Source organism: Carassius auratus, chromosome 26 (assembly GCF_003368295.1).
Source record: "Carassius auratus strain Wakin chromosome 26, ASM336829v1, whole genome shotgun sequence".
Lineage (NCBI taxonomy): Eukaryota > Metazoa > Chordata > Actinopteri > Cypriniformes > Cyprinidae > Carassius > Carassius auratus.
In genome coordinates this window covers 1,128,047-1,141,649 of record NC_039268.1, presented here as the reverse complement: position 1 = coordinate 1,141,649, position 13,603 = coordinate 1,128,047, and the positions used below count along the sequence as shown (strand labels likewise).

The window sequence follows — 13,603 nt, the reverse complement described above, 5'->3', positions numbered from 1 at the left end:
ACAATCACATAGATCTGCCACTTTCAGTTCAACAAAGAACAGCTTACTGTAAGCACTAAAGACATATGAAAAGCAAAATGCACCTATAGATGTTCTGTAAGCAGGCAAGCAAATGAACATAGACAAAAGATGAATCACCACTGAATGGGGTGCAAGGCCACAGGTCAGAGAAGGGAACACTGTTCCACGTTTAGCTTCGTGGCCTTGAAGGAAATGAGTGGTGAAGCAGATAACCTTGTGTTATTAGATTGTGCAGTGATCTATTAGCCCTGCGGAGAAACACCACTCCACATTCTCTACTGGTGTTGTCACAGTACAACCCATTTTCCATTAGACAGCGAGGTAAAAAACACTCTAGAGATAAGAGATGGCACATCGCTACTGCTAATGCAGGTGGAAAAACAAAAATAAAACTCTATTATTCCCTTAGTCCCAAAGGAAACAAAACGAGAAGGGGAACTGGTGGATGTGTTACAAAATCTCTTTATTCTTCAGTACTGAGTAATAGATCAATATATACTGGGCCAGGACGAAATATCTCAAATATACAAACAATATTAAAATGCAATTAATACGGCAGTCTGAATTGAGTTTTGAATAAATGTTTCTTGAAATAAATGTTTTAATTAATGTTTGACATTTATTTAAAGCAACATTTACCTAAAACTCACTTTAGACTGCCATTATAATGGGATTTTAATATTATTATTATTATTATTTTGTTTATATTTCTAAAATAAAAAAAAAATAATTGTTATTGTTATTATTAACTTATAATATAAAAATATATTCATATTTTCCAAATGTATTTTTATTCATTATTTTTCATTGTTCATGCAATGTTTTATTTGTATGTTGTTGTAGTTATTAATGTTTTCTAAATGTATTTTTATTAATAATTATTCTTCATTTCAGGTAGAATAACATGCTTTATTTTTTATAATTTACTAGTATTATTTTTATTATAAAATAAATTAATCTTTTTATATAATTATATTTATACATTTTCATTGTAAGTGCAATATTATGCTTTATTTTTTTATTCAATTTTTTACAATTTATTATTATTATTAGTATTATTCTATATTATAAAAAAACTCATATTTTCTAAATTTATTTGCATTATTTTTAATTGTAGGCAGGATAATATGCTGTATTTGAATAATGTATTATTATTATTATTGAATTTATTAAAGACAATAATCTTTTCATCCAGTGACATGAGGTTCTACATTATTTGAGCCAGGCACGTAGACCAATTCAGACTCTTATCAGAGCAGCACCCAACCTTTCCAAACATGCATTAATCTGTGATTCCAGCACTGAGGATCACTGTAGCACACACAGATCACAGGAGCCGCTCCACACTCTGAGGAGCTCTGTGATTCAGTGGCGTTTGCTGAAGTGTGAGCTGTGGGGAGGTGAGAGAAGATTTATCAGAGAGTGGAATCTCCAGGCCTCTGGAAGCAGATTTAGCAGCGGGCAAGCACAGGCACGGGCCACTCGCTGTAGTGAGAATCACCTGAGGACAGCAATAACTGGCCTTTACTGGCAGGGCTGAAGTTCACAGCTTTCTCATATGCTTTTGTGAGTCATCTGAAAACTCACTGCAGGGCTGAGGGACGCCCTGAGCTCACAGTAAGATGTGTGTATGGGAGAAGAGACTAGCAACACACACATTGGAAAAAAAATAAAATAATAAATAAATAAAATAAAATAAAACCCAGGAAGGAAAATTTTGATTTTGAACATTTTAAATGCATATTTGTAAAATCAAATCAAATAATTCTGCTTATGTATTAATCTCTAAACAAAACTATAAATATAAAACTATAACAAGCATAATGTTATGCTGTATGCATTTTAGTTTTGCATTGTCTGATTATCTCATTTGTGTTTGGGGAAATAAAATCAAATAAAAAAAGCAGCTTTTTCTCTAACCGAAACCATAAAAATAGAAGCAATCATAATTTTATGTGTCAAGCATTACACACATTTTGCATAATCTAATTATCTGATAAAATAAAAAAAAAAAAATAAAATAAAATAAAAACATTCAGGAAGACAGTACTGCTCTTTGTTCTCTCCTCTAAATGAATTATAAAAATAGAAACATTTTCAAAAAAAAATTTTTTTTACAGTTTTTTAAATGCATCTATGAAAAATACAATAAAATAAATTAAAAATGTAAAAAATAGTATACACAATTATTTTTGTTCTCTTCTTCTCGAATGAAATGTTATTTTGTATGCACTACATCATTTTTGCACTGTAGAGTTGTTCTTTATAAAGCTGTTTTGGAACAACATGCTGAAAAGCCAGTGGAAATCTAGCTTGTAGAAACAGTATACACACATTGCACTTCTCCCTGCTGGGCAGCACTATCATACTTTTCAAGAAGAGCTATTGAACCAGGCGGCGATTGACACAGCTGGACACAGCTGCAAAACAAGCAGATGTGACTCACTTCCACAGCTCCCATCAGGCAGCAGCATGTAGCCGTTTAGGCAGTAGCATTTGTAGCTCCCGTACGTGTTCATGCACCTGTGTTTACACGGCCGAGGCTTGAGGCCACACTCGTTCAAGTCTGCAGACAGAAGAAGAGAGAGGGGGAGGTTAGAGCATCCTGGTGTGAGACGGGAGGCCGAGCGGGGCAGGAATTAGGCTTAAACCAGAGGCCAAATCTGAAAGGTCAATCCTTTCAAACCTGTGAGGAGGCGTCTGCGGGACGAAGCTGTGTCTGGACAGGCCCACCTCAGCGTCTCACTCCACACCACACAAACCTGCACTTTAACTTCCAGCGCTCCGAGTCTGACTCTGGGATTTGATACTGACGCACAGAAAGGGAACGGCTTGCAAAGGTCAACTACGTACTCATTCCCAAGCTTTGAACATTAAATAATATTCTAAACTTGGAAGCTGTCGACCTAGTTCTAGACTTTGAAAAGTAACTAGTCACAACTTTATTCATAAGCAACTTTAAAACAAACCTTCAGGATAGCAGGCTGAGTACCAGTGCAATGTGCAAAGTTTTGACATCAAATCTGTCATAATTTCTTTTGCAACTGCTGTTAATTAAAGCTAAAACTCAAAAAATAAAATAAAATGCAAATAACTGTTTCTTTGGCAGCTAACTTACATAAAATAAGTTAAAGTACTAAAATGACTAAAGTTATAAATTAAATTAAAAAAAAAAGTTGAAAGAAGATTCAATATATATATATATATATATATATAATAAAAGTAAAGAAAAAAAACAAAATGACTAAAACTCTAAGTAAAATAAAAGCAGAAAATATAACAATAAAGGATCATTTAGATTATTGAATAATAATAATAATAATAATAATAATAATAATAATAATAATACTGTGCTGAATTGAAAAGTTTACAAAAATTCTCTATTTTACAATTAAGGACATTTTATAATTAAGGATAATGAATCAAACTAAAATTCAAATGAAAGCAGAAAATATTAATATAAAATAAAAATATATCATTACATAATAATAATAATGTGCTGAACTGAAAAGTTTCCAAAAAATCCAAAATATTAGACATTTTGTAATTAAGGATAATTAATGAATATCCAGAGTTTTCTATATATTCTATTCTAACACAAAATTGTGTGCCATTGATAAAAAACAAGATACAAAAAGTTGTAATTTTAATAAACAGTCAAAATAAATAAATGAGTTTATCAATTAGTTTGAAATAAATTCATGTATTTTAATCATTTGGTAAATTATTAATTTATCTATGTATTCTCAACATTAAATGATTGCTCAAATAATTACTGAGTAGCACAAAAATAGCCCTCATTTGTTAATAGCTCAAATAAATAAATAAATGAATTCCTGATTTTTGTTATTTTACCAAGGCAAAGCAACACTTTGGGTATAACACAAGGGTTGGCCATAGTTTAATCCGAGCTCAACCATATAGTTGCATCAGGCGATATCACTTAGATCTCAATATCGTAGGGTACACAGTCAAGTTTATAGGCCAGACACGTAGCGTGATGCCTGCAGTCTCATCTGCACTGGACTGAAAATAGATTCTCCTGGCTGCCGTACATGAGTGTCTTTGGCATGGCCCAGATCTGAGAGAACGGCGCCATCTTTAGCGGTGGGTTATGCAGGGAATGCATTCTATATTTGACAGCTGCACAGATTGAAATAGATGAATGGCACTGTGTATTAATGCTAATTGGCAGCGGTGGGAGGTCTCTCAGCGGGAATGATTAGGACAGCTACAATCACTTCCTAAATCATCTTAGCATGAGTCGCCTATTATATTCGAAACAAAGACTACATAAATATCTCCGTTGCAAAGTTTAACCACTTCAGTGCAATGAAAAACTATGCATGAATAGAAAAGTGGGCCGAGTCTTTAACACCTTTTCAAACCGTATGCCATTTCTCTGCAAGCACACAGCTCCGAGCCACTGAAGCTGTGATTACACACGCAGACTGAATTTAAATGTACAATTAGGCAGCAATTCCATGATGACTGGGGACATAATTGACTAACGCTGACCTTGCGTGACACAGTCTTTTCTTCTGGATTTCATCTGGCCGTTTGCAACACTTTGTTGTTGATAGAAACAAATAGAAAGGGTTGAAAATGGGACTATTGCGATGAATCATTAAATGATACAATATTATTGAAGTATTTCACGTTAATTATTCTAATTCATGATAAAATAATGTTGATATTAATATGAAAATATAGTTAAAAAAAATGTTTTTTATCAGCTGTTTGGACTCTCATTCTGACGGCACCCATTCACTGCAGAGGATCTATTGGTGAGCAAGGAATGCAATGCTAAATTTCTCCAAATCTGATGCAATGTAGAAACAAACTCATCTACTGTACACCTTGGAAAGCCCGAGGGTAAATCAATTTTAATTTCTGGTCAACTATTCCTTTAAACATCTGCTGTCTTTTTTATTTTTCATGAGTTGGAATGAGTGAATAGTAATTTTATGGTGAACTATCTCTTTAAGAAATAACTACGTATTACGCCTTTCTTAAAACCGAAATATAATAATCATACTTTAGTGATATCAAATCATCTGTAAAATCTCCTTCTTCACCTTGACTTTCTTTCTTGTCTGTATTGTGAAGTCTCAGTGGTTCAGACACGAGCTCGACTCTCTGAGCAGCATGTAGACAAATTCATCTCAGAAAGATGATTTAGAAAAACGAAGCAACTCGTGCTTCTGTCAGGCGAGGTGAAGAGCAGACTAAGACTCAGTGACGACTCATTGGACTTTTGCTCACTCAAATAAAGCTGAAAACAGCGGAAATGAAACGTCACATTCCCAGAATAGCCATCCTTGACAAGAGACAGCTCCGAGCGGCAACACATACTCAACTAATGATATGAAATCAAAAAAATAAATGGTCCAGTCTGAAGGGAGGAAGCGGAGGGTAGGAGGTGTGAAGGTGTTGAAAACCCAGAACAGAGAGCAGGTAGACGAAATGAGTTCACACCATAAGGAAAGTGTGACCGCGGCCTATTCTGAGAGCTGCACTTATAAACCAATAAAACAGAGATTATTCACCAGCCATCACGCCACCCTTAAAACATTTACCATCTGTCATTCAGTTACAACAGTTATTGTTAATTCTGTAAAAGCAACAAAATGTATATATATATATATATATATATATATATATATATATATATATATATATATATATATTTAATTTTCTGAAGAAAATGTGGTGTTAATTAATGTAAAAGTCAATTCTAGAATGTTCTGCGTGGTTGATAATTATAATGATATATAATAATAATTATATAATTGTAGTAGTAAACATCTGCTTTTTATAGTATTTTTCTTACATGGTTATTATCATCATCTTATTATTATTATTAATAAACATCATGCATCTTTATATTAAACATCATCTCATAAAATAAAAATTATTTAAATACATTTATTATATTATATTATATTATATTATATTATATTATATTATATTATATTATATTATATTATATTATATTATATTATATATAAAGTTGCAAAGTTATAAGAGCAGCTTTTGTCTCTATCCCAGCATCCATACATTATTCAAACATAGATAAGAAAAAAAACAAGTTAATAATAATAACTATTATTCCATAGATAAATAACAAACACACATACAATTTTACCACCACTAAAAAAAAAAAAAAATGTCACCATAAAAATGACTGCATTAATTTTGGAAATTTGGCTACTGTTACCATGGTCGGTTCACTTGAAACTGACAACCTTTAATGCAAACAGAATGACCTCAGAGGCAGACAACAACAACAATAACATGACAGATACTTTTTGAAGGACAGGATATTTGTTTGGCAGTAGGAGATGGGCCTGAGATCGAGGAGACAGGCAGAAGGTTAAAGAGAAAGAGAGCAGCCGGGCAGCCACTTGAATGCTCGCGGATGAAAGATGTCCTGCTTCAGAAGTTCAGAGGAACTGACAGACACAGACAGGATGTGTGTGTAGCAGACAGAGAGCAGGGTGAAGCAGAACAGCCTCTTAAAGGCTTTATGTGTGTGTGTGTTTCTGCCAAGGCATGCATGGCTTTCTCCGTGTCATTCCGGCCATGCCTGTGGAGGCTTTGAGGATCTGCTAAAGGGAAAGTATTCACTCTCGCTGCACCATGCACTTGGGCCAGAGGGGCGGCGCTTGGGGCAGACGCAGGCATCATCCGGTAAGCGGTCTTACAAGAAAATCACACACAGAGGATTAGCTCACCCTCCGAAGGCACCGCAATCGGCTGGTGGTCCATGGGAACATAAACGGGAGGGCGACTGTGCCATAATGGGGGGCTAACATAGCCCTGCTCTTCTTTAGGAGTGAGGAAAACAGATAACAGATAACAGCACACAGGATAACGTGGACAAACACATTTATAAAACACATCTCTGAGCTGTCCGTGTTCCTGTAGAGGAGAATAATAATATTATTCAGTAAAGATTATATGCAAATGAGTAGATATAATGAAACGGCACTGGCGGCGCTTTTAACTTCAGCATATGCAGAGCAAACAGTGTACAACAGGGCTTGATTGTGAAAATCAGGCTATGATAATATTCATTAATATCTTCCCCAGCCACATCAGAAGAGAGTCATTTCTGATGTGGGAAAAAGTAATCCTTAAAACAAATACATATAAAAATCTGAAATAAATACGTACTTTACACACACACACACACCTACACACACACACATATATACACTGTATAGTGTATATTATAACTTATGTTAACTAAATAAATAAGGTACATTTTGATTTAGTTTAGAGGGGTCATATGATGCTATTTACATTTTTCCTTTCTCTTTGGAGTGTTACAAGCTCTTGGTGCATGAAGAAGATCTGTAAAGTTGCAAAGACTAAAGTCTCAAATCCAAAGAGATATTCTTTATCAAAGTTAAGACTCTGCCACGGCCCTCGTTCAAACATGCCCTCACATGTCTATGTCACAATGTGGGAATATTTGCGTAATGCCGCCCAAATGTTCACACAAAGAAAGAAGACATGGTTTCAGTAACACAGTTAGTGTTGAAGCAGTCATGTCAGGGAGATGCTGTGTGTAACTGGGCAAACGCAAAAGCACTTTATTTGGCCTTCTGAAAGTACATGCATTTAGGAACCTTTAAGATTACTTATAACAGAACAGCAACGCATTTTATGGACAAACATTTCGTGAATCTAGGACAGGAGGTAATTCTGACTTTGCTACTACATTCTGGTGCTTCTGAATCAACTACTGTAAGTATGTTTTGTTATTAGTCTAAGTTGCTATTGAGTATTGACTGCTCAAATGCAGAGTTGTGTGTGTTGTGTGTGTTGTCTTAACCGTCTGTGGCTTGTGTACTGCAAACACATGTGAGCTTCATCACTGTCTGTCACACCACTCTGTTCCCCTTTCGGGCCTGAACTGATTGTAAAACTAAGGACATTATTAATTGTCTTCACATTTATTTTGAAAGATGAAGCTCGTGATTATGGAAAAGGGGCATTATATTTCCGACATTGCTTGAGGTGTTCGGCCAATTACAATACACTGGGTCAGCTGGCCAATCAGAGCAGACCGCGCTTGTCAGAAGGAGGGACTTTGTAGAAACCAAAGCATTTGAGAGAGGCGGGGCATAGAGGACCTACAATAATCAACAGTATTTGAAAAAGAATGTGTTTTTGAACATTAATGTCAACACATTGTGTTAAACTTTAAAAAAAGCATCATATGACACCTTTAATAAATGTCTAGGCTTTTCATTTCAGAAAAGTATGATGGTTGTAGTTAAAGCTGCGGTAGGGAACTTTTGACGCTCTAGCGGTTAATAAACAGAACTGCTTGTGTCTTGTGGAAGAACATCGTAGCCGGAACTACTTCTCTCTGTTTATGTCTATGAAGAATCACAAAGGTACTGGGTTACTCCGCCGCGGTACCCCCGAAGCAATCTAAAATAGCCCGAATATAAACACTTATTATAGGTGTACCCTAGTGATTCAGGACAAGCTAAAAACACGGTTTGGAAAATGGATTCATGGTGTACTCGCTTATTATATACATTTTGTAAATTCTGAACACATAAAAAAGTTACGGACCGCAGCTCTGATTGGTTGTTTCTTACCGGGAGCGGTCCGTAACTGCAAATGGCAATAGGAGCACTGGGAGGAGCCAGAGGAGCTTGATTTTTTCAGATTATCTGTCTCATATTCTACTGTCAGGACATAATGACAGGTTTAACAAATATGTAAAAAATATATCTTTACAAAAATTACCTACTGCAGCTTTAATATATTTTATTTTATATAATTTCCTTTTTGTTCTTTCCAACCAGCTGTCATATAAAGAGACATCTTCAGAACCCTTTCATTTTCTGATGGATAAAATGAAGACTTTTCCTACATTTATTGTCAGATGTTTCACTCGAAAATAAAATGTAAATGGGCTGCCAGTACTGTTTCAGGCAATTTTGCTTTTATGATTTCTTTGAAGGAAAAGGTTACATCGCTGGTCTGCAGAAAATGGAGAAAGCAGATGCTGATCAGATGATTTTTCTTTCCTTTTGGAGAAATTAAAAAAAGTGCATAATTACACGGTGAGAACCAACCATCGTGACTGGAAAAATGTGTCCCCTTTTCTTCTGGAGCAGCTGACATTACTTTAGGCAATTAACAAGAAGACAAAACCCCAAAACCCCAAAATAGTGGTGTTTATAGTCTAAAAATATCCAGTACAGTATCAACGACTGCCTGTGATTGACTGACACTGGAGAAAAGATGAGAAGAGGGAATGTCAGTGTTACAGAACAATGCTTTACAGTTTAATTATATGATGACATGGAAAGAATCCCATATAATCCCCTCAGCTGTGCTTGGCTTTCCGACTCCTAAATAATACCAGGAAATGAACAGTGATTTTCAAAACACAAAACACATTAACCCTTATTATCCCCCTGGCATGCCAAAATGAAACATTGATGTAGACCGTCAGCTTTTGAAACCTGTACGTCCATATGGTGGTGAGTTTTATGGTTTTGTAGCAAGAAGGCACCAAGTAAAACATTCAAGAGACTATTTTACACTTTTTACTTTATGTTTGCCCTCAAGACTACATATAATGGTTTCTTGCATCAAAAAGTCATAGTTTAACTTCACATTTTTTAATATATATATATATATATATATATATATATATATATATATATATTTTTTATATATATATATATATATATATATATATATATATATATATATATATATACTTTCTGTGAGTTGTACACTTGGCCTGCTTCTATTTATATTGAATAAGGTGTTCAAAATGTAAACATTAATATGAACAAAACAGGTTTGAACCTGTCTCTCAGACTGACCAATTGAAAAATGCCCCAAATCAGCCAGAATTCAGTCCAATCAAGCTAAATGTTGTATAGTACATTTTACATGAGCCAACGAATAGATCATCTTACTTTTTTGCCAAATGACTTAAAGTTTGACAAGAGACTATGTTGGAACATCTATTTTAGTTATATCTGTCAAGAAGGCATGACAATTTTCTGCATGATATTAAAAATAATCGCAAACTGCAGATGCTCCATGATATGCTCTTTTTAAAGACAAAGTTCATCCAAACATGAAAATTCTGGCATCATATGTTCAACCCCCCTTGTTTCAAACTTGTATGAGTTTCTTCTGTTGAGCACAAAAAAAAAAAAAACATTTTGAAGACAGCTGGCAACCAAACAGTTGACGGTACCCATTGACTTCCATAGTATTTCTTTCTATACAATGGAAGTCAATGGCTACTGTCAACTGTTTGGCTGCCAGCATTCTTTTTTCATGTTATAATCTGCCAACCCAGAAAACGTGAAAAAGAACAACCCAGGAAATTTGTTTGGTAAGCCTTTCTCTGTAAGCTTTTTTAAAAAAACGAGCCACTCAGATTTCACTCCCCGATGACGTAGAAAGGGATCTTATTATAATTAAAGGTCTCCGTAATCTGCACGTTCCCACTCACGGTGCTGCCACTTTGTTTTCAAAAGTGACAACAGTGTACCATTGTAACGCCATGGTGAAGGTTTGAGCAAAGCATGCTAACTGTTCTGTCTTTGGCTGCACAGATGAGCACAGAACACTGCCTCGCAGAGTCCCAGCCTCAGAGGAGACAAGAGAGCAGTGCATTTATTGATTTATTCACTGTATATTACTCTGCTGCCACACAGATCTAATATAAACATGATTTATTTCCCAGCTGTTTAACTTCACAGACATAATTGACTGTTTTTGTAACTCCTGTGTGTTTTTAACATAAACTTGTGTGCATTTGACAGTTTAAGCGCAATAAGACATGAAAGAGAACTTAGTTTAGTGCTCGCATGCCATGTGACAACCACTTTCGGTGCATTCACTTCGGATGTGTGTGCTCAGAAAACACTTTATTTGAAGTAATATAATGCACTGATATGTTACAGTGAATAGCAATATACTAACTAATTTGATTTAAAACGCATGATTTCAGTGTGACAAACATGATTATTAAAACCAAACAGATGTTTTTTTTTTTGTTTTTTTGAGAAGAGCATCTGAGGTACAGTATGAGCTCAGTATATGCACACTCCTATTCAGGAAAAGGGGGCAGGGAGCATTCATTTGCATTTAAAGAGACATGCACAAAAAAAGAAGGAAAAAAAAACTGTGTGTTTCTGCTTCCGCTCAAGAAAAGGCTTTTATATATATATATATATATATATATATAGGTATTTGCTGAAACTTCACAGACACATTCTGGGGACAACTAAGACTTATATGGAATTGTAAAAAGGGGCATAATATGTCTCCCTTAAAATATCTTCTTTTGAGTTCAACAGCTGAAATAAATTCCTAAAGGTTTAGGGCAATTTAAAGATGAGTAGAATTTTCAGGTGAACTATCCTTTTAATAAAATGAGTGTTTTCCGTGGATTATAAAGAGAATGACACAGAGGTCGCATTGTTAGACGTGCGTTCCCCAAAAAGCAGATCCATCTTCATGTCTGAAAGTATTTTACGATACTTGACGCCCTGTAATGGATTCCTGACAGGCCTTGGGAACAGCAGGTAAGCAGATTCTCATTTACAGAGACCCCCACTGAAAATTAGCATCTTATTAAATTGATTTGATCCACGGAGAGCCGAATGCAGCTCTGTGTCACTTCACTCCTAAATGGATTAGCGTTTTAATGAGTTTATTTGTTCTGGGCAAAGATGCCCATCTGCCTCATATCATCTCCATGACAGTGATGTTACAGTGAAGAGCAACTGCTGACAAAATCAAGCAGATCAAAGGAGCCGAATGTTAATCGCGCTTCAACTGCAAAAATAAATAAATAAATATGATCAAGACTGTGTTATAAAAGTTATAAAAAGATTGCACACATCAGTTAAATAGTGGCAACCGTAAACACATTTTTGTCATGCTGATGAAGTTTGCAACTTCTTTAAATGCAACTCATCCCATCAGTATTTCCAGTTGGAATTACATCATTTTATGAAACATAAAATCACGGCCTTTTGTGGCTCACTGCTTTATTACAGATGCTCTTCATGGCATTTTGCAGGCTGATGTTAGAGTCTGAGTTACATGAACTGCTGTCCTACAGTCACCAGGGATATATGTGCGTCTGTAAAGATCAAGATGACAAATGTCAAACAGTGTTCAACTAAAGAAATGTCTTCAAAATGCATTCCTTTCAAATATACAATATAACTTAAAGATAAAGTGTAACCAGCTAAACTTGATTTGGATAAACAAACAGTTTTGCCCCAAACATATGCAATTAACATTTCTAAGTAGTAGTATTTTATATTTACTATCAAAATATGACATTTTAATAGGACTACAGAACCCAGTGTTTGCCCTTTGGGGGGTTAAAAATCAAGCGAAAAATGACATACTTGTCTTTGCATGTTAAACCGGGATAGGTGAAAGTATTTTAAGATGGAAACAGTGACACGTATCACCTTTAAATCCTGATTTGGTTATTTAACTTTGTGGGTGTTATCCCACCTCATTGCCATGGATTTAGCACTAAGCTCTTTATCATTATTTCTGTTCAGCTCTCCTCGTGGTTTATCTGCACACTAATCACTCATAGCGGATCCTTCTAACACTGAGACCCTGGTTTATATATGAAATGTGCAAGTTTGATAGAGCAAAAAAGAAACAAGATATTTCATAACCCTGCATTTTAACATGCAAACTCCAACCTATTTCTGTGTTTTATTTTTTTGCATGACTATTTTATAGTAAGTCACATATCACATATCTGTTGCATGCAATTGTGCTCTTAATAAATCAGGTTTGAGTGTGCTCTTACATTTATATTGGTATCTTAGCTATATAGATGCTATACTGAATATGAATCATAAGAAATGCTTGTTCTGGAGAGCTTCCAGTAATCATTGCATTGCTAGGATCAAACGCTGGAAAGCATCGACTGTGATTTCACACAGGATTCAAAAAATATTGAATAATATTATAAATTATTACATAATCTTAAAGTGATTGGGCATCTTGTGTGGTATAATTGGGTTTGCATGCTGATTGTTTTGCTACAGATAATTGTAATAAACAAAAACACTTAGCGGCTTGAAAAGCACTTCAGTCAGTCGCACCGAAAATTAAAGGCTTAATTATTTGCACTGATGATTTTAATATGCCACCCAGGTGTCCGCGCTAACCAGCACCTGTCAAAGTTTTAAACATGCAAGACAAATAAGCCCTCGGCATGATAATCATCTGTCATTACCTCTAAAAACCATCTGATTCTTTTAATCGCTCTTGCCACGGGAGCCCAGCGAAGCTGATAGAAACGCACGATAAAAGAAAACATTTCCACCCGCTGCGGCAAGGCAAAAGCAGTCTCATCGACCTGACATGAAACCATGACGCAAGGGAAAATCGAAAAGATTCTATTCCACATTCCAGAGGGGATTGTTTTGCCTTTCCTTCCCGTCTTTTAATTACACCTTCTCCCTTTGCCTTCCAAGGGCACAGAATCCTCCTCTCTTTAAGTCTCCCAGCCTTCTCCTCTCGAATGGAAATGTGCTGT

General features: G+C 35.3%; 1 pseudogene; it reads right to left on the bottom strand.

Annotated features, from left to right (window-relative positions):
* The window catches only part of LOC113044024 (nephronectin-like), a 54,155-nt pseudogene that overhangs the window by 14,557 nt on the left and 25,995 nt on the right, over positions 1 to 13,603 (bottom strand).